Source organism: Pinus tabuliformis, chromosome 6 (genome assembly GCF_031772625.1).
Source record: "Pinus tabuliformis cultivar Carrire ecotype Pingquan chromosome 6, CPIR1, whole genome shotgun sequence".
Taxonomy (NCBI): domain Eukaryota; kingdom Viridiplantae; phylum Streptophyta; class Pinopsida; order Pinales; family Pinaceae; genus Pinus; species Pinus tabuliformis.
The window spans coordinates 352,931,416-352,956,631 of NC_142292.1; positions in this window are offsets into that span (position 1 = coordinate 352,931,416).

Below are 25,216 nucleotides of genomic sequence, written 5' to 3' on the forward strand. Positions count from 1 at the left end.
CACGGAGGCATCCATAGCAGTTGCAACCGAACTTCCACAGGAGTGAGAACGGTGGTTCAAAAATAAGAGCTTTGACGAGAGAGTACGGAGGGTTATCCTACGAAATCCAGATATGGATGTAAGCATCTTTAATAAAGGAATCCCTGTCTCTGCTTTACAATAAAAATGGGCTAGTTTACTATTAATAATCCAGAAATTCATTACCTGAGAGGGAAGATTCGGGTCAATGTACATGTATCACACTCGGTTGCTGATGAATTTTCTAGAGAACCAAAATCTTAATTTTCCCTATTTCTTGCTAAATAGCCTGAAGAAAATGTCCACCATAGTCCAAAAGAATCTGGGGGACGTAGAACCCCACTTGTATCACCACAGCCTTGTGAAAATCTCGATAGAAAAACAATTAAAAGAAAAAAAGGACACATGGGAGCAGTTTTTGGTCAGAAATTTATTTAAAGATCCACAAGAAACCCCTGAAAGCAGCACATCACTGAGAAGCAGAAGAAAGAGAACAAATGATAAAATTCAAGGTACTCCTACTAACATAGTTGAATAAACTAGTAGGGAAGAAAGACTATCTGAAAGTAGGAAGGAAAAGACTGAGGGTAAGAAGCCAAGAAAATCAAAAGGGAAAAGAAGTATTGAGGTTATCCATCAAACCCCAGAACCTTCCTCAGAAGAGGACCACAAAATACTGTCTGAAAGACTAGTTTACCTTCAGGAACAGTCAGCTACAGCAAAGAAGAAAGGGAAAGAAAAACAGAGTGGGAAGAAAGAGGACACCAGCCCACAAAACTTAAGGAGAAGTTCTAGACTTAAGGGGAAGTTGAGAAAAATACAAACTAAAGGACCCCACTTTATTGATTTAGGAGGGGAAACACCGGAGCAGCCTTCAGCAATCCCTCCTAGTTGTGGTCCCCACCATACTCCTATCTCTCAGCCAGATTTTGACATGAGTCCTTCTCGGCCAGATTTTGAAATCAGCCCTTCTCAACAGGATTTTGGGGTCAGCCCAAGAAAGACCACACCTGAGATAGACCCGAACCAGCAAGAAATGTATGATTATATAGAGTCCTTGGAGAAAATGGTCGGAGACCCAGGCACTTCATCTGCCCAGCCTAATACAGCTCAAGAAGCTCAAATCCAATCACTGAAACAGGAAGTTTTTGAGCTGGAGGTCTTAAATAGACACATTAAAAATGAAAATGAAACATTGAAGGAACAAAGCACGCTAGATAAGATCATTCATGACAACACCATGTTTCATCTTCGGCTATGGCAGAAGAAAAATAGAAAATTAAAGAGAAAGAACAGAAGGTTGAACAAGGCTCTCATCAACCTCAAGTTCAGGTGTCTAATGAGGAAGCCGAGGATGGTAGTGGTCCCAAGAAAGAAGAAAAGAAGGCTGGATGTATTGGCAGAGGTCTTAGAACACATGTACTGAAGGAGGATGATCAAAGTTTTGGTTGCATGGGGACATGCAACACCTTCATAGTGGGGGTATGTAGAGATTTGAAATTACACCTCTCCTATACACTTTCCTAGAACTTTTTCCACTCACCTGGACCTCCTAAGCTATCAAAATCATTGCATATTGATTCTAAAAGAGAATTTAACGTGGTTTTCTAACTATGTTTTTTGTTTGCTGTTTGAACTAGATTTTGCTCATTAGCTGCGAAATCCAGTCACTTTCCGCAGCTGATTCAACTTTCCACAACTGTTTTTGTTAAACTCTATGTTGCAGGTGTGACCAGGAAAAACCAGCCACATGGGCAAGTTAGAAATGACCTGGACATGGATCAGGTCCTATTGGTTCAGCCGAGTTCATCAAGGGAAGCTGTGGTCAACGGTGGTCAAACAGTGGTCCTACGTAAGAGTCCTACGGCAGCCAGACTCTGTTTTCCAGTATGTGAAGGATTCTGAAGGATGCGTGGCCTTTCCTAACTCTCTAGGGTCTATTGCCACCTGTAGACTGACCCATGACGAGAATCTAACAGCCACAGTTGATAGATTTAATATTTTTGACAACCAGTACGCTAAATCCATGGACGTTGTCTTTTACGTGTCCCATGTTCACGCAATTCTACAAGAAAATAGTTATGTAAATAGTTATGTAAACTTTGTTATAAATAACGCGTTTCTATAATGCACAGTCTTAGTTTTTGTGAATGTAATTTTTGTTGTTCAAGCCCACTGTGCCGTGACACTCGTTTTATTGTTGTAATTGTGTTATGAAATATATGAGAAGACTCTGTTTCTACATGATTGCGTGAACATAATATTTGATTGATAGCCTGTTGACCGAGGCTGTGCAGAGGGCCCCTGTATGCTGAGGTTTCATTTCTCTTGTTGCTGTAAAGTTTTATGCATCGTTTTCTTATTTCCATTGCATATATTTCACCTGTGTATATTTCAATTGTCATGGTATTAACATTCCACTTCTGTTCATGATTTTACAGCTTTGTATAACACTGATCAGTGCATGTATGTTTCAGGATAGAGTAGGCAGCACGGGCATCTGCATATAATTTTCACAATGACTAATGACATGGGATTAATTTTCTACTGACTTTGCATTTCCTAGTTTTTAATTCCATTTCTGTTTTGTTGATTTCAGTTTTGTTTCCTTGCTTTATTAGTTAGCTTAGATATTAAATTGCTCACATCATTGACAGTTACCTCTGAAAGCCATAGCTAGACTACTGGCGAGGGATCGAATTATGAATGTGTAATTTGATTTTAGTTTTACTTTTCTAGCAATTAGATATTAAATTGCTCATATCATTGATGGTTACCTCTGAAAGCCATAGCTAGACTACTGGCGAGGGATCGAATTATGAATGTGTAATTTGATTTTAGTTTTACTTTTCTGCAATTAGATATTAAATTTCTCATATCATTGTCGGTTACCTCTGAAAGCCATAGCTAGACTAATGGCGAGGGATCGAATTATGAATGTGTAATTTGATTTTAGTTTTACTTTTCTGCAATTAGATATTAAATTGCTCATATCATTGTCAGTTACCTCTGAAATCCATAGTTGGACTACTGGCGAGGGATCGAATTATGAATGTGTAATTTGATTTTAGTTTTACTTTCCTTGCAATTTTTAATTTCTTTGAGTGCAGTAGCTTAAATCATTTTTCTGTATTTAGACAGCAGCAGAGATGATAGTTTCATGATCAGTAGTTCATTATTTACTTGTTTTAAATAACAACACATTATTTACTTGTTTTAAATAGCAACACATTTTCATTCTTGTTCAAGTACTACTTTCATCACTAGTATGTTCTAAGACCTTTTGAAGTGTTAAGTTTTGGGAACCATTATAGAGGACACAATCGCCTTAAAATCTATAACCATACTTGCCTTCTAGAGACTTAGGAATAGGAATTCCATTCACATTAGGAGATAAACGAAAATAAAAACCCCCAAAACAAAATAAAAACTGAAAAATGACAAAAACATAAGAAAGAGGCTATCTTGCACATATAGTGCGCCACACTTCATCAGTTTACGACTCCCAGATTGATAATTAATGTAGCAATTTAAGACACACTAAATTGACCAAACATTCTACATAACCAAATTGATCTGGTGAGATGAGAAGAGGGAGAAGCGGTTTGAGACGACTCGCTATGACTTTCGATATAATTTTGTAGATCACATTGCATAGGGCAATGGGCCTGAACTTCTCCGGAGTGCTTGGTTGCGCAACTTTAGGAATAAGAGCAATGAAAGTTGTATTGAGCGCGGGGAGTAGCCAATGCATTGCTCTTGATTCCTCAACCACATTCCAAACATCTGCTTTAATTAGATCCCAAAAGTGATGGTAAAAGTTGGACGTGAAGCCATCAGGTCCTGGTGCCTTCCCAGATTTTAGTTGATTGGAAGCCTCTTCGACCTCTATGATTGTGACGGGCCTTAGCAATAGTTGATTATGCTCCTCTGTGATGAGTTTAGGGATATGCTGAAGAATATCATTGATGGCACTCTGTCTGTCTGTGGGTTGCTCTTGATGAATAGTTTTGAAGTGATTTATAAGCTCTTTCTCTATGTCTTCTTGTTTTTCCAATTTGTCTCCCTAAGAGTTTTGAATGTGTGAAATTGTATTGTTCATTCTTCTTTGTATAGTTGTGCGGTGGAAAAACTTGGTGTTTTGTTCCCCTTCTCTTAGCCATCTGATTCTTGATTTCTATCTCCATAGCATTTCCTCTTGTTTGCCTCTTTCATATAGTTGTGTTAGTAGGCTTTGTTCCTGCTTGGCATACTCCTCTGTTCTGCCTTCTAGGATGATCTTCTATTGTAGCTCTGTCATGCTCTGCTCAAGGGCTTTTTTCTCTTGAAAGATGTTGCCAAAGGTGGTATAGTCCCAGATTTTGATTTGTTTTTTAATGTGTTTCAGTCTTTGCTGGAATTGGTACATAAGTGAGCCTCCGTTGGAAATGAAACTTTCCCATACTGATTGTACCACTGTATTGAACTCAGGGTGAGTTAGCCAGAAAGCTTCAAACTTGAATGGTTTTCTGTTGGAGTTTCTAGGATTTTTCCATTGTAGAGAAATGGGCCAATGATCTGAACCAGCTAAGGGTAAGATAGAGGCGCTTATATCACCACCAAGATGAACAAAATTGTCTGAAATTAGAAATCTGTCCAACCTGGATGCTATTTGCTGAGTGCCGACTCTTTTGTTGTTCCAAGTAAAGATGTCGTTGTCAAAAGGTATGTCCATTAGACTATTGTGTTGAATGTAATCTTTGAAGTCATTGCTTTCTTTGTCCAGCTTTCGTCTGCCTCCCAGTTTTTCCTCCATCCGGGTGATCATGTTGAAGTCTCCTCCCGTTATCCAAAGTGGATAAGCTCTTGGAGCGTTAAGGATCTTCAATGTTTCTAATTGCTTTATTTTTTGCGTACTTTCCTGAGGGAAGTAAACATTGGTTAAGTGTCCATGTATGTTGGTGCCGATCAGGTGGAACGTTGCTTGAATGAGATAGTGTGAAGCATGGAAATTTGTTAAGGATAAATGCTGAGAATTCCATGCTATGGCTAATCCTCCCGAAGCACCGGTTGCGTCAACTGTTGCTGTTTGACATCCTGCCCAGGCTTTGGATAAGATGGATTCTAGGGTACTAGTGCTGCATTTTGTTTCTTGCATGAATATAATGTATGGTTGTTCCTGCTGGATCATGTTCTTCAACATTCTGTACTTCCCAGGACCATTCAGTCCTCTTACATTCCATGAGATGAGCTTCATGGTTGACTGGTAGGTAAGGATCGGTAATATTTGGTCAACTTGGAGCATCTTCCCGACTCCACTAGCATTTCCCCAATTAATATGGTACGTTGTAGATCTGTCTTTCTGCCTCTTTTCTTTCCATATTTGATGATATGTTTCCCATCCCATTTGCCTCCTTGCTGTATGCCCAAAGTATTGTGTTGATGCACTCTTGTGAGCACTACTTCCAAATTTTTCAATTGTCTTTCCGGTATTGTGTCAAACTCTTTCCTTTTACAGGCTTGCTCTAGACTGAAAATGTCTATTTCCCCGGCATCAAAGCTTTATGGTTCTTCTTCCATTAAGCTTTGCGGAGTTTCTCCTTCTTGGTGGATTTGTGGCTGAGAGGATTCTTCTAGAGTATCATAAATGTCCATACTTTTATCAGACCAAAGGGCTTTGAGGCCGACTTTTCAGAGGAGATAGCTTTCGAGGGATGACTAGTGTTAGCTTGGATGAAAGTGGGGGACAGAGGGGTGGATGGAATAGGGCTTGGGTTTGCTTGCATAGGCGTATCTGATTCAGGTTGTTCTAGATTTGTCAGGATGTCAAAGCTGTTGCTGGAGGATGGCAAAGTAGAGGATGGAGCAGCGTTTTTGGGTGCTGAGGGAGGTTTTTTGTTATGCCTTTTTCGGCTGGTAACCTTGGTATAGCCTTCTGGATTAGACTTGTTTCCGGTTTCGGTGGTTTTGGCCGTCATGTTTAAGGGACAGTCACGAAAGAGGTGACCGTGGGCATGGCATTTCCTGCAACGGAAGGGTACATGTTCATAGTCAAGGGGTTGAATCCATTCAAAGTCGTCGTGAAGAAGACTTACCGTGTCCGGTAGCGCGTGGCCCAGCTTCATGTAAACGCAGATCCGTGCATAGGATGTGTATCTTCGAAGCTTAGTTTCCTCTGTTGCCTTTATGAACTCACCTAGTCCATTGCCAATGGCTGTTAGTGAATCCTCGTCCTAGTATTCCAGTGGAAGCGAGTACAAGTAGATCCATACTGGCGCCCAGCTGAAATCTTCCTTATCGGGGTTGAATCTTTCGACCCAGTCTCGTAGATAAAGACCTGCTGCATTGAAGAAGTAAGGTCCTCCATCCAGGACCCGGTTCCGGTCTTCAAGGCAGTTGAAAGTGGCTGTGAAGAAGCCCTTAGGGCCCAGCTGTAGAGTTACATGACCTTTGGGCTTCCATTTCGAGGTGATCCAGCCTTGCAGGGCTTTTTCAGTTGGCCAGAAACCTATGAATTTGCCAATCAGGGCATGGTCTTTCATATATTGTATTTGCGCATTGATCCTATGGCTAGGCAACTCGATCTTGGGCCTTTCCGTGGCGATGAGCTTGCATGTGGGTGATGAAGCTTTCTTTGGTGTGCCTGATGTTGCTGGTTTGTCCAGCTTCTCGTATTCCAGATCTTCTTGTTCGTTCTTCTCTGGCTGCTGCACAGGCTGTGCCTCGGCCTTCTCTACAGTCTTAGTTCTGCTCTCAGTTGGGTTTTCGTTGTTGTAATTTTTGGGGGGAGGCGTTGATGCCTCCCCCATTGGACTGTTCATTGTCCTCTGCGTTCAGAGTCACAGAGTCAGTCCTGACAAATTTTGTTTGGGCTTGTGAAGCTATGTGCTCAGACTGTGCGCCATGGAAGGGTCTGTCAGGAACCCTAGTTCCTCAGTGCGCCATCGCTCCTCCCGCTTGTGAAGTAGATGAAAGCACTTTCAGGTTTTGCAGAGCTCTTCAACTTCAGGAGCGATCATTCATGTAGCAGAGATGTTAACAAAGGGAGAAACAACAATTGGAAATACTTAGCGAAATAATGAAAACAAAAACATACAACAATAGTATAAATGATGAAATAACACAAGTACATATCACTCTCCATTGTCATCACCTTGATTATCTTCCTCGACGCTTGGCATGATAACATTGTTGTTCTCAAAAACATGTTTTGATCTAGGGTCATGTCTTAATACAAACCACCAATCCCTATCTAACACATCTGGGTAAAAAAAAACTTGGTTGCAGTGTTTTGGGAAAACATAAGGCTCCCTAGCTTCATGCCACATCTTTCTAGAGTTGATAGATATCAACCCACTATCACAATCTTCCTTTACATTATTCCGATAAAAGGTGTCCCACCACTTGAACCTAAAAATAACACATTGGAATGAAGAGAAGTCCACTTGAATGATCTCTTGTATCTTTCTAACGTAACCTAATGTCCCATGCATTAGGTTTTGATCGCAGTAGCTAGCATGAATAGATTGGTGAAACTAGACTTCCACTCCACATGCATTCATCATCGACATCCTCCGTGCGAAAATGATGTCCATGTGCCAACATAGATGGGAACAAATGCACCTTTAAAAAAATGAAAAAATCACAATGTCATGTGTCTAATAACCGGAACATAACTATATGTGTGTGTGTGTGTGTGTGTGTGTATGTTACAATTCAAAGGATTAATATGAAGTTAAAAATATATAGAAAGATATTACAATTACCAAGTTGTTGCACCCAATCCCTATTTTAGCGCATCCCCTTCAACATGCAGGTAACGACCAGATGCACCATATTTCTCTCTCACTTGATCAACAACACAACTGTTAGGGCATGTCATTGGCATATTTTCTTTTAAATGGTCAAGATAAGGCATGCATCTACCATTCAACTATTTGAATTGTTTCCTATCATTGTCCCATTTCCTACTCTTCTCTTCGTACAATGTGACCCACAGTTATGTCACTTCCATATTGTAAAGAATGAATTTGTTGGTGGCTTCATTTTCTGAATTCATTGTTGAAATCACACACACACACACACATATATATGAGATCAGAATATGCATTAATATGAAGTTTAGTGTGAATAGTTATTGTGTAGTAATTTGACAAATGACAAGCATGCATTTACTCTTTATCATGTTCCTCTTTCCATTCGTTTTGAGAAGCTACCCTTCTCTTTTGTCTTCACCCCTTTTGTCATCCCAAATCGCCACACCTGGTGTGTTGTCAATCCGCTTGATGTACTCACTAACATAATAGAAAGGCTCATATGATATATACCCCTCTTCCATAGACCCCTTAAATTTTTCCCTTTGTCAAACAAAACCTTTCAATTTCTTCATGTACCTCCCTAAGAAGAACATCCAACAACATTAAATGACCCCAACTAATTCAACCTCATCTACTAGGTGAAAATTAGAAGATGAACCACCAATCCATGAAACTCGTCGACAATTCCTTCTCAAACATATAAACAATCTCAACTATCTCTTGATGCCACCCTGGAATTCCATCCATATGAATCTCCTTTGATGTGATCCAATTTACAAATGCAAATAATTTAGGTATGGCATGTCGTAAGTCTTGGGTAAGTCATGGTTCACACACCCACGCACAAGCAGAGGATAATGACACTACACAGTAAATAGTACATTATACAAAAATTAATTATAAAATATCCCATTACATAAAAATAAAAATAAAATAATAAAATCATGTTTTTGACATATGTACTCTTAGAAGGTTCAAATAGTCATGTGATTTCAACCCCAACAAACAGTCATCCACAATGAAGCAACGTCGTAGTGAAGACCCATATAAAGAAGGCACCCTCACATTCATTATAACTTCCTTTGCCAAAGAAAGATCATCTTTCTTTAAAATCCATGGGACATCACCTTCTTTAAAATACTAAGAGGGGCCAACCTCTCCTCTAGTTTCTTGTCTTGGCCAATGTTTCTTTTTAGTTTTTGAAGAAATAAGATCTCTCCTAACAGCCAATGTGTCACTTTCTTTTGATGATATGTGCCTCCATAAAGAAGATGAAACATTTTTAAATATATGCATGGGATCTAGTAAGTGGGAAATCTTAAGATGCTCCCAATATGGGAGCTCATAAAAGACAAATTTCATTTTCATCCCAATGGGAAATTTCTCAACATAGGTGTCAAAGAATTCTGGATCATCGAACATAGGCTCCCCATTTGAATCAAACATTTTTGAAAACTCCTTCTCCTTCTCTATCTCATATGCTTTAAGCCATCCAACTGGTGTCATTATTGCAGGCCTTTGGGTTCTCTCTAGTTTACCATTGAAATTGGATGTTGCTCTTCTGTAAGGGTGTTCTTCTGGGAGGAATACCCTGGAGCAGTCATACACTATCTTTTGTAGGTGTTCGAACCACCTAGCCTTCAAAGAAGGTCCACAACATTTACATCCATGATACCCTTTTGTTACAAGACCTGCGAAATTATTGTATACAAGAAGATCTGAACAATGATAATGAATTAAATTAATATGAGAAACAATATTTTTATTAAACAAATCAATAAGAATGTAATTAACCAGAGAAAAATCATAAGCCTGGATAATCATGTATGGTGTAAGCACATATGCCATATAACATAAAACTCCTCTCTATTGCGATAGGTCTTGATACATCGTACACATGTATCCCTTCCCATAATTCCTTAAATTCTAACAATGGTTGTAAGTAGACATCCATATTCTTCACTTGTATTCTACTAGGGACTATGAGAGACAACATAAGATGTTCATTCTTCACAGACAAATATTGTTATTGATCAATACTACAAGCTAAATATAATAGTTGGTGTTTTGGAGGGAACAGGGGTTGACGCCATCCATGGCTATGCCGAGTCATAGACTTCGTACTTCATCCTTGAATTTTTTAGGCCATGTATCCTCTATATGCTTCATGGCTATTGAATCTATTGGGATTCACATAACTCATAAATCATTTCTGTGTGAGGTATGACATCCCTGCAACATAGCTAATTCTTTGCAAAGAAAGGGTCTTTGAATCCTTGGGATTATAGGCGTATGCCTCAATATATTATGAGGAGGACCATGTGATTTAGCTGCTTTGTTTAATTATGGTACCTTTCATGCCCGCATTTCAAACATATCTCTTTGTCTGCATATTCTCCTCTATATAGAATACAATCATTCTGACATGCATGATATGATATGTACTCAACACCCAAAATTTTCAACAATTGCTTTGCCTTTTCATAGCTACCCAACAAGACATTATCACTCGAAAGAACCTTATCTTTGAATATCTTGCAGTTGTAGGGGAATATGATTGTACAATGTCAATATTAAAAATTCATAAAATTGACCATTTTTAAATTTTATTATATGACAAAATATAAGGAACTTGATCGATCATGCAAGTCAATTACCTCAATATTGCTGAGAAACATGCATTCAACATGCCAAACTTTTCTTTCACATTGTACATGAACATCGTTGTCCCCAGCTGAGTAGGTTTTTAAACTAATTTATAATATTTTAATATTTTATTTTTATTTTTATTTCTAACGGCTAGTTTTTAACAAATATATTTCATTATTTTACTATTTTACTTACCCCCTTTTTAACTAATTTAACTACTTTACCAACGGCTGGTTTTCAACAACGAATTCTGGGCAATGATGCATCCTTATTATTTATTCCTTAAGATCAACTGATTCTTCACCTTTTCCTGAGGATGGACCACATTAGTTGGTTTGAAACGTCAACCAATTCATGATTATGTGATTAATCCAAAAGGCATCTATATACATTATGGATCACAAAATTCTTAGATCTAACTTCATGGTTTATTACCAGTTAGTCGAGACATTAAGAAAAGACTAAATAAACCAACCCATATCTCTACTAGCACAACCACATTAATAAATGTGGTTGATAAATGCCAATAGGCCCATATCAAGCACATGTATCAATTATCAATTATATTAAGAATTAATGTAATTATCAATAATATTAATATAAATATAAGAGCCATATTAATAATAATTAATATTATATTATTACTATTATATTAAATAATAATAAATATTATACTATTACTATTATATTAAATAATAATAATAAAGATAATAACAACAATTATATTAATAATCATTTAATAAATAATAATGAAGTAATTATTCCCCGATGGGGGTGAGAATCCTGGAACATGTGGCAAATCGAGTACCATTACTGCAAATAACTGGTGTGCGGGTGGAGGACCAACCTCCCTATCCTCTCGTCTGAACGAACATACTGGGGGTGTAAAGGCGCTTGTGTGAAACATCTTAATGTCTCGTCGAGTGTGGACAACAAATATTTAAGGAGTGGGATGGCTCATTGCTATGGATTTTGTGTTGGCATTTCAGTTCAGTGTTGTGCTCCGATGGTGGATTTTCATAGTAGGGTGGTAGCTGTCGAGCTTCCCCTCTGACTCTTGGCAGTGTAAATTTATCATTGTTCTTCTCCAAAGGTGACACCCCGTGCTTTTCTATGCATGCATAGTGTGACCTAAGGTGGTTCAGGCCAGTTGGTATTTTTTGTTACGTTGGAATTTAGAAGGTATGAGTTGTTGGTTCGCTATAAGTTGCTGAAGGTGGTATAGTTGGTGGTGTTGTTAGGGGTGGCGGTGGTTGTGCGTGGGATACTCTGTCTCAGGCGTTTGGACAGAGAATCAGTGTGCCTTGTGTCTCATTGGGATTTTTCATGTGTGATGTGGGTATAGAGGAATTTCCTCCCTGAAGGTTATTGCGGTGGTATGTTGGTGTGGTCTGTGAGAGGCCCCTTGGGGAGCATCAGAAAGGGGTGAGATTAACTCGTCCATTCTACATTTATTTTCTCAAGCTCTTGACGCTCTTAAGGACCGAAAACTTAAAGTGCATAATTGGTGGAGTGGCAGTAGCTAGGTTGCTGAGTGTGGTTGTCTATGGAGTAGTTTGGGTGACGAGAAGTCTGGGCTCTGGGTGAGGCGGTCTTGGCGATTTATGATGGGTTGGACCTTGAAGATTGTCGGTGGCTCGGGCACTCTTAAGCTCGGTATAGGTAGTGGTTTTGCTGGTATGTTGAACATATGGCCTTCCCCTCGGCATGGGCATTCCTACCTCCCTGCGAAGCTAGGCTCAGCGGGACACGGGGACCACGAAAAGCCAATTCAAACTGTGGAGCTAGGAATGGTGGTAGCTGGGACGCACTGGGTTGGCAAGACTGTCGATCTCTACCAACAGATGGGTGTTGGAGCGTGTGGTGGTTGTGGCAGTAGTGAGCAGGTGACCTGTCGTGGAGGGCAGTCTCAGCAACCTTAGTGATGTGGTGGTGTGCAACGTAGTGGTACGGTTAGTAGGGGGTCTAGCAGACGTTCAACTCCCAACCCAGAGGTAATTCAACACTATTGTCTAGAGAATTGCCGCAAGCTAATTCAAACATTGTTGGATCAGGTGGAGTCGATTGAACATATATGAAGGGAGGAGCATGCTAAGGTGGTGTCCACCCTGGATAGGATGCACTTCTTTCAGTCCTAGGTTATAGAATGTGTGGTGGTGATCTGTTGAAAATAGCAACAAGAAATGCTAAAAATAGAAATGCTATAAATAGAAATGTTATAAATAGTATTGCTATAAATAGCATTTCAGGTACCAGTGTTGAAAATAGCAACAAGGAATGATAAAATAGAAATGCTATAAATAGCATTTCAGAATATACTCCAACTCTGTTGGAAATAGAAAAAAATAGAAATGCTAAAAATAGCATTGTTATAAATAGCATTTCGAGATAGATTCCAATTTTAGTTAGTCCCTAAACTAAAATTGAGAAGTAAAATTCGAATCTGATCTTAGCAGTTGTTTGTAAAATAATTAATTAATTCATCTTGAGTTAATTAGTTGTAGGAAATCAAACATGAAGTCTATGTGAATACATGCAACAATTTCTTCATTGATTGAGGAAGTTATCCCTTGATTAAGGAGATAAGGATGAGTTTACTTTGAGGTAATTAGTTAGCTCAGTTATCTGAGTTAAGTTTAGTTATATTAGTTCCAACAGTTTGTGGAACTAATTGTGAGTTCAGTTAGTTAATGCATGCATGCATGTAACTGCTGCACTTCAGATAACTGAATATTCTCTCATAAATAACTCATGCATGTCAGTTCAGTCAGAGACCCAGTTGAGATTAGAGGAAGGGACGGTGTGCTATCAGTTGGAGGAATTTTCCTATATAGGAAACTCATCCATGCAGAAGGAATTATCTTCTTCAAGATTGGGCAGTTACTTTTGAGTTTAATGTGTTGTGTGAGAGGTAAATTCACACAGGTGGCAGCATTGGACCCCGGAAGAAACTGCGCAAGGAAATAGGAGGCTTGGAGGGCAGAGGAGAAGGTTTGTGAGAAGCCTTTGATTGTCTATGAGCAATAGAGGGATTGTACTGAGAGCTGGATAGCTTGTGAGCTAAAGCTTTGTGTAATCTGAACATATTTCCACTTGTATGATAATACAGAGATCAAGGTTTTTAACTGAGGCTTTCCCCAGAGCATTCTTCTGTGTTCATGTGTGATTTCTTTCTCATTCTCAGTTATATGTGTTCTATTTGATCTTGCTCATAATCAATTAAGCTTCTGCAAGTTTGTTGTAGAAGTAGATCTTGTATTTTGCTTTAGTATATTGCATAATCTGTTGATCTACAATGCGAAATTCTACATGGTATCATAGCAAAGGTGATCAAAGCGAAGAACAGTATACAAATAAGGGAGAAGTTTGAAGTTTGAAGTTCTTGGATATAGAAATCGAGTTCTTATCACATCTCAATTTCACCAATGGCGTTCAACGGTTTAAGACTCGAGTATGCCCCTGATGGCAACTCGAATTATATAGCCTAGAAGGATCGCATGGAAGCAGTATTAGAGGACAATAGTCTAAAGGACTTCATTGATCAAGAAGTCTCCAAGCTGGCAGTAGCTAATCCTACAGAATTGGCAGAATGGAAGAAATGTGTGGCTAACGCGAGGAGAATCCTTCTGGAGGGAGTTCGAGACCACATAGTCTTGAGTCTCCATGGGAAGGAGACACCGTTTTCAATGTGGAAAACATTGAAAGATCTATATCAGAACAGCAGTGATCAGAGGAAGCTGGTGTTGAAAGACAAGCTTTGGAAAATCAAGTGTGAAAAGGGCGACACGATCTCTACATATCTGAACAAGCTCACCACCTGCAGGGATGAGCTTGGAAGTGTAGGGATCACGACAACCGATGATGACATGGTGAGTCTTTCTCTCCTCGGTCTTCCTAAGAGCTGGCATAGCTACCAAGACTCAGTAAATGGAAGAGAGAAACTGCCAGATTCGGAATGACTTTGGTCAGATCTGATGTAGGAGGAGATAAGAAGAAGCACCAGAGATGGATCTTCATCAAAGTAAGATGATGAAGAAAATTGCGCCTTAGTGAGTAAGGCGAAGAAAGGGAAGGAGAAGGATTCTCATCCCAAAATCAAGTTCTTCCCATGGTGGGAAGAAGTTTGACAAATCGAAAGTGTGATGCTTTCATTGTCATGAGGTGGGCCATTATGCAACAAATTCTCCACAAAAGAAATCCAAGAAGGGATCCTTGGAAGGATCAAAAGCTGAGGCACTGGCCTCACAGTTCGAGTTGGATTTCACCCTCATCACATGCATGGTTTCATCAATGATGGATTTCGGTTGGTTTCTTGACAGTGGAGCTTCATTCCACATGATCGACAATAAGAGTTTGTTCAGTACCTTGGAGGAGAAAGACCTCCAGATACTCATAGCGATGGGTAATGATGAAAAGTATAGTGTCTCAGGTGTAGGCACGGTTGTTTTTCAGAGGGAGCATGGAGCTCACATTACCTTGACAGATGTGAAGTATGTGCCAGGACTGAAGAAAAACTTGGTATCGATCGCAATGCTGGAAGACAAAGGCTATGATGTAGTCTTGAGTAAGGGAAAGGTTTTCCTTAGACACATCACCAAGAGATAGGTGAAGCAAATCAGTTCACGAGTCAAGAACCTGTATGCTCTTGAGGTTCAATATGCATGCAAAGCCTTGAGGAGCAAGGATACTGTTGAAGACTTGGTGGTTGAGAGGGAGAGTAAATTACCTCTCAACATGCAGTCCCATAAGAAGTCTCAGACAATTGTGGAGGAGCCACAATTGGAGATGCTAAGAGGAGACTGAGTCGAGGCATCCACTCATGCAGAGACCTCAAGTAGGGGGGAAATTTCGAGCCAAGTGGGTAGAGGGATCACATGCAGCCATACCTCCAGGTGGGAGGTGGGGCGATGTGGAGTGATAGTCCTAAGAAGGCTGAAATAGGGGTAGGATCCTTGAGGTACCCAACCTCATTGATTAGACCTTGCTACGGGAGCCCCGACGAGGAGTAGCAGGACTGGCTGAGTGGGTAGAGATGGATGCGGATGGAGTAGCAAAGAGAGCTATAGTGCAAGAGTCCCAAGACAGTGTAGAGCTAGTAGGTTGTAGCAATGCGAGAGGCATAGGAGTGTTGCACTAGTGTAGGATGGCACAGAGAGGTGTGCAATGGTGCAAGATGCAAGGAGTTGTTGTAGCAGCGCAGAGGTCAGAGAGGGAGCACTTGTCAGCGGCAGAGGGAGCTTCAGCATCAAAGGGTGTTTCCAGCCCAATAGGGAGGTCAGTTGGGAGATCAGTTACTTACTTCTTAGTAACTAAGTTGCAATGCAACAATGGACAGCACAATGCAACATGATGAGAGGAGGTGTAGTGCAGATGCAGTGCTAGGAGAAAGGACCAACAGCAACACAGATGCAGCAAGAGGAATCATTGTGATTGATGTAGTCAGAGATCAAAGTGATAGAGGCTAGAGCAGTCAGATACTGAAGGGCACAGAGGTGCAGAGTTTTCAGTCGACAGAGGCAATAGTAGTCAGAGACTTTGATGACAGAGGCATCATTCTGATTTAGGTTGGATATTTTTTGTTTCTAGAGTTGTTGGAGCAACAACACTAGGGAGAATTGTTTCATGCAAAACATTCCAAAGGTTCAGGATCAGGTTCGAGTTGAATGCTTTTCTTGTTGAGAGGGAGTGTTGAAAATAGCAACAAGAAATGCTAAAAATGGAAATGCTATAAATAGCATTTCAGGTCCCAGTGTTGAAAATAGCAACAAGGAATGATAAAATAGAAATGTTAAAAATAGAATTGCTATAAATAGCATTTCAAGATATACTCCAACTTTGTTGGAAATAGAAAAAAATAGAAATGCTAAAGATAGCATTGCTATAAATAGCATTTCGGGATAGATTCCAATTTTAGTTAGTCCCTGAACTAAAATTGAGAAGTAAAATTCAAATTTGATCTTAGCAGCTGTTTGTAAAATAATTAATTAATTCATCTTGGGTTAATTAGTTGTAGGAAATTAAACATGAAGTCTATGTGAAGACATGCAACAGTTTCTTCATTGATTGAGGAAGTTATCCCTCGATTAAGGAGATCAGGATGAGTTGTACTTTGAGTTGTAATTAGTTAGCTCAGTTATCTGAGTTAAGTCTAGTTAGATTAGTTCCAACAGTTTGCGGAACTGATTGTGAGTTCAGTTAGTTAATGCATGCATGCATGTAACTGTTGCACTTCAGATAACTGAATATTCTCTCATAAATAACTCATGCATGTCAGTTCAGTCATAGACCCAGTTGAGATCAGAGGAAGGGACATTGTACTATCAGTTGGAGGAATTTTCCTACATAGGAAACTCATCCATGTAGAAGGAATTATCTCCTTCAGGACTGCGCAATTACTTTTGAGTTTAATGTGTTGTGTGAGAGGTAAATTCACATAGGTGGAAACATTATACCACAGGAGAAACTGCGCAAGGAATAGGAGGCTTGGAGGGTAGAGGAGAAGGTTTGTGAGAATCCTTTAACTGTCTATGAGCAGCAGAGGGAATGTACTGAGAGCTGGATATCTTGTGAGCTAAAGCTTTGTGTAATCCGGACATATTTCCACTTGTATGATAATACAGAGATTTTTAAACTGAGGCTTTCCCTAGAGTATTCTTCTACGTTCATGTGTGATTTCTTTCTCATTCTCAGTTATATGTGTTCTCTTTGATCTTTCTCATAATCGATTAAGCTTCCGCAAGTTTGTTGTAGAAGTAGATCTTGTATTTTGCTTTAGTATATTGCATAATCTGTTGATCTACAGTGGGAAATTCTACATGATCTGGCATGGCAAAAACCATCTTTCAAAAAAAGTGGAAAAGTTGGAGACATGGATGATGCACTTCAAACGGCATCTCCAATGCAACTTCCACCCTCCGCCTCCTCCAGGAACAACCGTGGATAACCCAACGTCCATCACGTCAGATGAATAGCATGCCCTCAGGTGTTTTCTATGTGTTGTTTACCTTTTTGTGTCTGTGACCTTCCCGTTTATGGATGATGTCCTTAGTCTCTTTTTTGTATTTTTGTCACATGCTGCAAGCAATGGTCAACAAACTTGGTTGGGGTGAGACCACCTATTTTTTGTTACTCCAGATGTATATCTCTTTTTCCAGATGAATAGAAATGAAGTAATTATCAAATAAACATTTAATAAAAATCAAACAACAATTTCTATGTGGTTGATATGAAATTCAACTTTAAGCACTCCACCAGAACATAGTTATTAAATGCTAGCCTCTTCCAAAACAAACCGAGACCAATGAAAAACGTTTCACCAATTCAAATCAATAGGATAATGATCATGATCATTCATGCTTTCAAACCAATCCCTTCTCGCATTGTCTTGCATTTTTTCATAACATTGAAAATAAAAAGGCTGTGAAATCTGCAAACCATCTATTGATTTCACTATTGATATAATTGTAAATGTGAGACCCTGCCTCTCTCTATCTCCAATATCTACAGTGGCTCATTGCAAGGGAATAATATTAAACCCAAGGGATAAATATTATAAACCCAAGGTATAAAATCCCTAAGATAAATATTATAAACCCTAAAATAAACATGGTTGAGCATGATTTACCATCATTGATTTTCATACTGAGACGATGTTTCTCGCAATTTGACGTTGGACCATGGTTGATTTTCATATTGAGACAATCTTTGGCACATTGTGACATTGGACCATCATTGACCATGGATGACCATGATTGTAAACCCAAACGATTTATATTAAAACCTAGGATTAATATTATAAGCCATATGAATAATATTATAACCTAGGAATATGAACCAAATAAACCCAATGGATTGATATTATAAAACAAATAGAATAATAAACCCAAGGGATTGATTCTAAAACCCAAAGGTATTATAAACCCAATGGATTAATATTATAAATGCAAGGTATATAAACCCTAAAGGGATGGATATTATAAACCTAAGGGATTAATACTAAAAACCCAATAGATTTTTAATATAAACCCAAGGGTATAATATTAAAGGGATTAAAATTATAAACCCAAAATATATAAACCCTAAGATAAATATTGGTCACAATGTGGTGTTGGAATATGGTTGACCATGATTGATTTTCATATTGAGACAATGTTTGTCACATTGCGACGTTGGACAATCGCTGACCATCGTTTACCATGGTTGATCTCCATATTGATACAATCTTTCACAATGCGACATTTGACCATGGTGACCATGTATGACCATCATTGTGACAATGCGACGTTGGACCAAGAGATAGTCTTTGTCACAATGTGACCATGGTTGACCATGATTGAACCCAAAGGTATTATAAACCCAAGGGATATAATTAAACCCAAGGGATTAATATTATAAATGCAAGGTATATAAACCCTAAAGGGATTGATATTATAAACCCAAAGGAATAATAAACCCAAGGGATTAATACTAAAAACCCAATGGATTGATAATATAAACACAAGGGAATAATATTAAACCCAAGGGATTAATATTATAAACCCAAGGTATATAAACCCTAAGATAAATATTATAAACCCAAGGAATATAAACCCTAAGATAAATATTATAAACCCTAACATAAATATTTGTCATAATGCGACGTTGGAATATGGTTGACCATGATTGATTTTCATATTGAGACAAATAAACCCTAAAATAAACATGGTTGACCATGATTTACCATCATTGATTTTCATATTGAGACGATGTTTGTCACAATCTGACATTGGACCATGGTTGACCATGGTTGATTTTCATATTGAGACAATCTTTGGCACATTGTGACATTGGACCATCATTGACCATGGATGACCATGATTGTAAACCAATGGATTTATATTAAACCCTAGGATTAATATTATAAACCCTATGAATAATATTATACCCTAGGAATATGAACCAAATAAACCCAAGGGATTGATATTATAAGCCGAAGGGAATAATAAACCCAAGGGATTAATATTATAAATGTAAAGTATATAAACCCTTAAGGGACTGATATTATAAACCCAAGGGATTAATACTAAAAACCTAAGGGATTAAAAACCTAACATATTAACAATATAAACCCAATGGAATAATATTAAACCCAAGGGATTAATATTATAAACCCAAGGTATATAAACCCTAAGATAAGTATTATAAATCCAAGGGAATAATATTAAACCCAAGGGGGATTTTTTTAAGAGAATGAATAGAAGGCATCATTGGTTAATGATTATTTTTCACCTTTATCTAGGGTTAGGGTTTTGACGTTGGGAATCATAGCGGGACGCACAGGGGGGAGTGATGATCCCTCCTACAATCAAGTAGTTACGAATAGAAGCAAGGACGTGGGAAAGCAGTGTTTCAAGAAACCTCGAGAGAAGACAATAGTGACAAGTAACACAGACATATTGGGAGGAAACGGACCTCATGAACAGGAAGGGGATCAGCAGGAAGCTAGTAAGGAAGAGGAGAAAGGGGGTATCAGTCAAAAACCTACTTCTACAAGAACAATTGGGGTCTTCAAACCTAATTCGAACATCATTCCTCAGGTCATCTTGAGCGACCCAGCGCTACAAGTGCATAGGGATCATATGACGGAACATGTGGTCATATGAAAATTCATGGGGACATGGCCGACAAAGAGGGCGCTGCATATATGGATAAGGAGCCATTGGAAGCCAAAGGGGGAAATACACCTTCATCTAGGATCCAAGGGCTTCTTCACAGTAGTATTCACAAGCCTAGAGGAAAAAGATAGAGTGTTCGAAGGAGTTCCATATTTCTATCCTGCTGCAGGCCTCTACATGTAGCCATGGATGATGAACTTTGTTCCGGAATGCGAGAAATTTACATCGGTACCGGTATGGATCAGACTATCTCTTCCTCTAGATTATTGGCTACCGAAACCACTGAAAACAATAGGCAACAAACTGGGGCATTTTCTAAAGATCTCAGATGCGACTTTGAAAGGAAAATACACTTCCTTCACCTGGATATGTGTGGAAATGGACTTATTAGCACTTCCGGATGCGATAATTTTAGAAGTATATGATGAAGAATGGGTACAGGCGGTGGACTATGAGCACATCCCATTTAGGTGTCACAAATGATAAGAGCATGGGCATCTATATAGAGATTGCCCAACGAACAACATGGAGAGAAATGTGAAAACCACTAGGGATAAAAATCCTGAGGGTTTTACCAAGGTTGGGGGCAAAGGGAAAGGCGGAAAGAGGCCACAAAATAAGATCAATGAGGAAAGACAACCGAACCACAATAGCTTTAAGATCCAAGAAGAGGAAGAAGGAAAAAAAGAAACAAACCAGGAAATGGAAAACGTTATCACTCAAAAGGAAAGGGATGACAGCATGGAAGATATCATAGAAACCATTACGGAGATAAATAAGGACCATGAGATGACTCCAAGTGAGGTGGGAACAGAGGACCATGAACTGCAAAAGATTCTAGATAGGGAAAATCTTGATTTAGAGAAATTTTTGGAACAAGGGATGATCAAAGGAGTGGACTCCCTGCCAAAAGAGGAATCTAACAAGGTTCAACAACTCTTCCTATGGAGATCACAATTGAAGGGAACTGGAGTCAAAAGAAATCATGAAAGCCAGGAACATAGAGGGGTCAAAATGATGGAGGAGAAACAGGCACAATCTCCAAAGAACCTAGGCAGGAAAAGAGGAAGAAAAAGATAGAAGGAGTTGTTGAACAAATGTGGGAAACTTTTGATTAACTCAGGTAAGATGAAAGAGCTCACTAGTTACTCCTTTACAAACCTTTCTTAATGAAGCTCACAACCTGGAATATTAGAGGCATAGGAAATAGAAGGAAACAAAGAAATCTCAGTAATAGAATAAAAGAAGAAAAACCAGATATGGCTTTTATTCAGGAGACAAATGTTCGATGGATAAGATTAGAGAAATACATAATAAATAGCTAATCAAGTATGAGTATCTAGAGGTTAAAGCAAAAAACTCAACGGGGGGGATTCTCATGCTGTGGGATCCACAGAAATTTGGAATCTTGGATGCTGAGGCATCTAGGAAATATCTTTCTTTGGTATGTCAACCTTTAAGTGATAAGGATATATACATGATCACAAATGTCTATGGACCTCAAAAGCAAGAAGACAAATTCAAGCTTCTCACCTCTCTTGAGGAACTAAGAGCAAGACACCCTAATATGCCCTAGATCGTTGCAAGAGATTTCAATATGATAAGATCTCTAACAGAGAAAAAAGGAGGTATCAAATAGTTAGGCAAAGACTCCATGGCCCTCCAGAACTTCATAATGAACATGGGGTTAGTGGACACTGAAACAATAAATGGGACCTTCACCTAGAACAACAAGAGGGGAGGGGCTTCACAAGTTGCCTCTAAACTAGATATATTTATTATCTCAGGGGACCTCTTTCTCTCAGGCCCTGCCATGACAGCTTTTATTCTTCCCTTTGGAGGTTCAGATCATTGGCCTGTACAACTGGAAGCCACTTTTATGGGTACACCAAGAAACAGACCTTTCAGGTTTGAGAATGCCTCGCTCTCTCACCCTGAATTAAACAGTAATATTGACAAATGGTGGAGAGAGGATCTGAATATTCAAGGCACTAGAATGTTCCTGCTCCAACAGAAACTTCAACATATCAAATCCAAGCTTAAAGGTTGGAACAAAAAGGAATTTGGCAATATCTTTAAAGCCAAAAGAGAAGCTGAGCAGAAACTCCAGGAGATCAAGCAGATCAACATCATAGAGGGCTTTATCGAGGAGCGGAAAAAGCTAGTTTATTCTTTGCAGGAAGAATGGGAAGATCGGTGCTTACAAGAGGATATTTTCTGGAGACAAAAGTCAAGGGTACAATGGATTAGAAAGGGAGGAAGAAACACGAAGTTCTTTCATAAATCCACCATGGATCACACGACACACAACAGAATTACAAAGCTTAAAGACTCTCAAGGGAGAGAAATCGTCTCTCACAAAGACATGGAATCTCTCCTTGTACAACATTTCCTCAGTATTGTAGAGGAGCCTCTGGAGGATAGATCTAGGTTCATCAACCATTTCACTCAGTATATCCCTCAGTTGGTTACCAGAGAAGACAACCACAATCTTAACATGCCAGTGTCGGAAGAGGAGGTGAATGAAGTGATCAATGAAATGCAAAATGGAAAAGCTCCAGGCCCGAATGGGTTCAATGTAGACTTCTTTAAAGCATGTTGGAAAATAGTCAAACAGGATATCCTTGAGGTGGTGGAAGACTCAAGAAAATCCAAAAAGGTTCTGAAGGCTTTTAATACTTCCATCATATCTTTGATCCCAAAACAAGAAAAAGCCATGACTCTGAATGGCTTTAGACCCATAGCCTTATGTAATGTTGTGTATAAAATTATTTCCAAGGTGATCGCCAATAGACTCAAGCCCCTTTTACCAGCTCTCATCTCAAAGGAGCAAACAGGCTATGTGGAAGGAAGACAAGTCCTCAATAATATCATCCAAGCTCATGAGGTGGTACAGTCTCTCACAAGCAACAAACAAGCTGGTATGATCATTCAACTAGACCTAGTGAAAGCTTACGACAAGCTAAGTTGGTCTTATATAAGAGTAGTTCTAAGAGCCTATAGCTTCAACCAAAACTGGATAAGATGGGTTATGGCACTAGTTACCACGACTAGTTTCTCCATCCTGCTTAATGGCGCTCCTTCAAGACTCTTCACACCCTCCAGAGGTCTTAGACAAGGGGATCCGCTCTCACCCTTCCTCTTTGTTCTCATGATGGAAGGGCTAGGCAGAGCGATTAAAATGGCAAATGTTGAAGGAAGAATCCAGGGCATCAAACTCACCTTGGATGGAGCGGCAAACACTCATCAACAATTTGTGGATGACACAATGCTACAGGGCATACCCACAGTCAGGGAAGCCAGAACGATCAAACATATTTTGAATGACTTTGCTATGGCTACCGGCACAGAGGTAAGCCTCAATAAATCAAAAGTTTTTTCCTTTAACACTAACATTGCTATTCAAAGAAATATCACCAGAATTCTTGGGTTTCAAAGGGACCAACTACCTTCCAAGTATCTGGGCATACCTCTCATAGATAAACCTCTTAGCAAGGAAGTGTGGGAGCAAATTATAAATAAACTGTAGGACAATATTAGAAAATGGACATGTAGGTCTTTAAATTTGGCGAGGCACCTTGTGCTCACACAGGATGTCCTGCAGGCCATTCCCATGTTCATGTTCTCAACTCTTCCTGCTCCTAAAGGAGTTAAGCAACATATCAGGAGCATATAAAGGGACCTTCTATGGGGCAGAGGAGAGAAAAAGAATGGGCTTTAGTAGCCTGGGACAAGATCTGCAAACCCAAGAGCCATGGTGGCTTGGGGCTTCATGATACTGAAACCATCAGCAGACTTTCGGGAGCTCAACTCTGGTGGAGGTGGATCAAGGAATCGGCAACTCCCTGGGCTAAGCTTTGCAAACAAAAATATGCCTAGAATTGGCAGGAGAAATATCACATTAGAATGTCAGGGCATATTAAGGGCTCCCACATTTGGAACCTTGCATGGGAAAATAAAAGTATTGTTCAGCAACATAGTTTCTAGGAAATTCGAGCTGGGAATCTAGCACGATTTTGGGAGGACTACTGGAAACAGAAACCCAACTTGTATAAGGATGAATTAGCAGCTCTCAAGAATGACACAGAAAACAAAGGTCTACTTATGGTAAAAGACTTCTGGGACCAGGAAAGGAACAATGGAAAATGGATAACTTGGAAGGATCTAGGCCACAGTGAAGAGAGTCCTCTGAAGGCCCAAGCAGACTCTCTTACCCAGGATCTAGAGAATAGGAGTATTCTGGTTTCATCCTTGCCTGACCAACTAAGATGGGGAAAGAACACCAAAGGAAACTTTAACCTCAAAGAAGCTAAACAAGTAGTAATGGGATTTAACTATCCAAACCCTGATCAAGTTTGGAAGAATATTTGGCAGAGCCCCCACTGGATGAAAATAAAGTTATTTATTTGGCTAGTTCATCAAAGGAAAATCTTAACTTGGGAGAATATCCTAAAAAAAGGCTTCACTGGACCATCCAAATGTTACCTTTGTGGCTCACAAGACGAGACAATGGATCACCTTCTCAACCTCTGCACTTTCACCTCCATCGTGTGGGAATGGGTGGCATCAATCTTTAGGCACACTGATAGGGGCAGACTCAGCATCTCCAACACTTTGAAGAATTGGAGGAAAACCTTCTCAGGGAATGAAATCATTAATAAAGCCTGGACTCTGGCTCCAGGCTTTGTCATCTAGAATGTTTGGAAAGACAGCAATAGTCGGATCTTCAAGAACAAAGCAAGCAAGCCTCAACACATAATTGACCAAATTTTAAGGCAGCTCAAAGACATAGTCAGCAACTTATTGAGCATAATCAAGGGAGTGAGCCAAATAAATACAGATATAAACATTTGGAAGCCTCCTCCATATGGTTTCTTAAAGGTCAATATAGACGGAGCATATAAGGGCAACCGAGGGTTAGCTGGTTTTGGGAGTGTTATAAGAGATGAACAGGGTCAAATAAAGAAGATATTTCATGGCCACTTGGGGAAGGCCACTAATAACATGGCGAAACTCGTGGTCGTAGAGCACTGGTTGGAAATCTTGGTGGAATCAAATTCACATATTGTCATCATTTAAGTAGATTCGGAATTTATTATT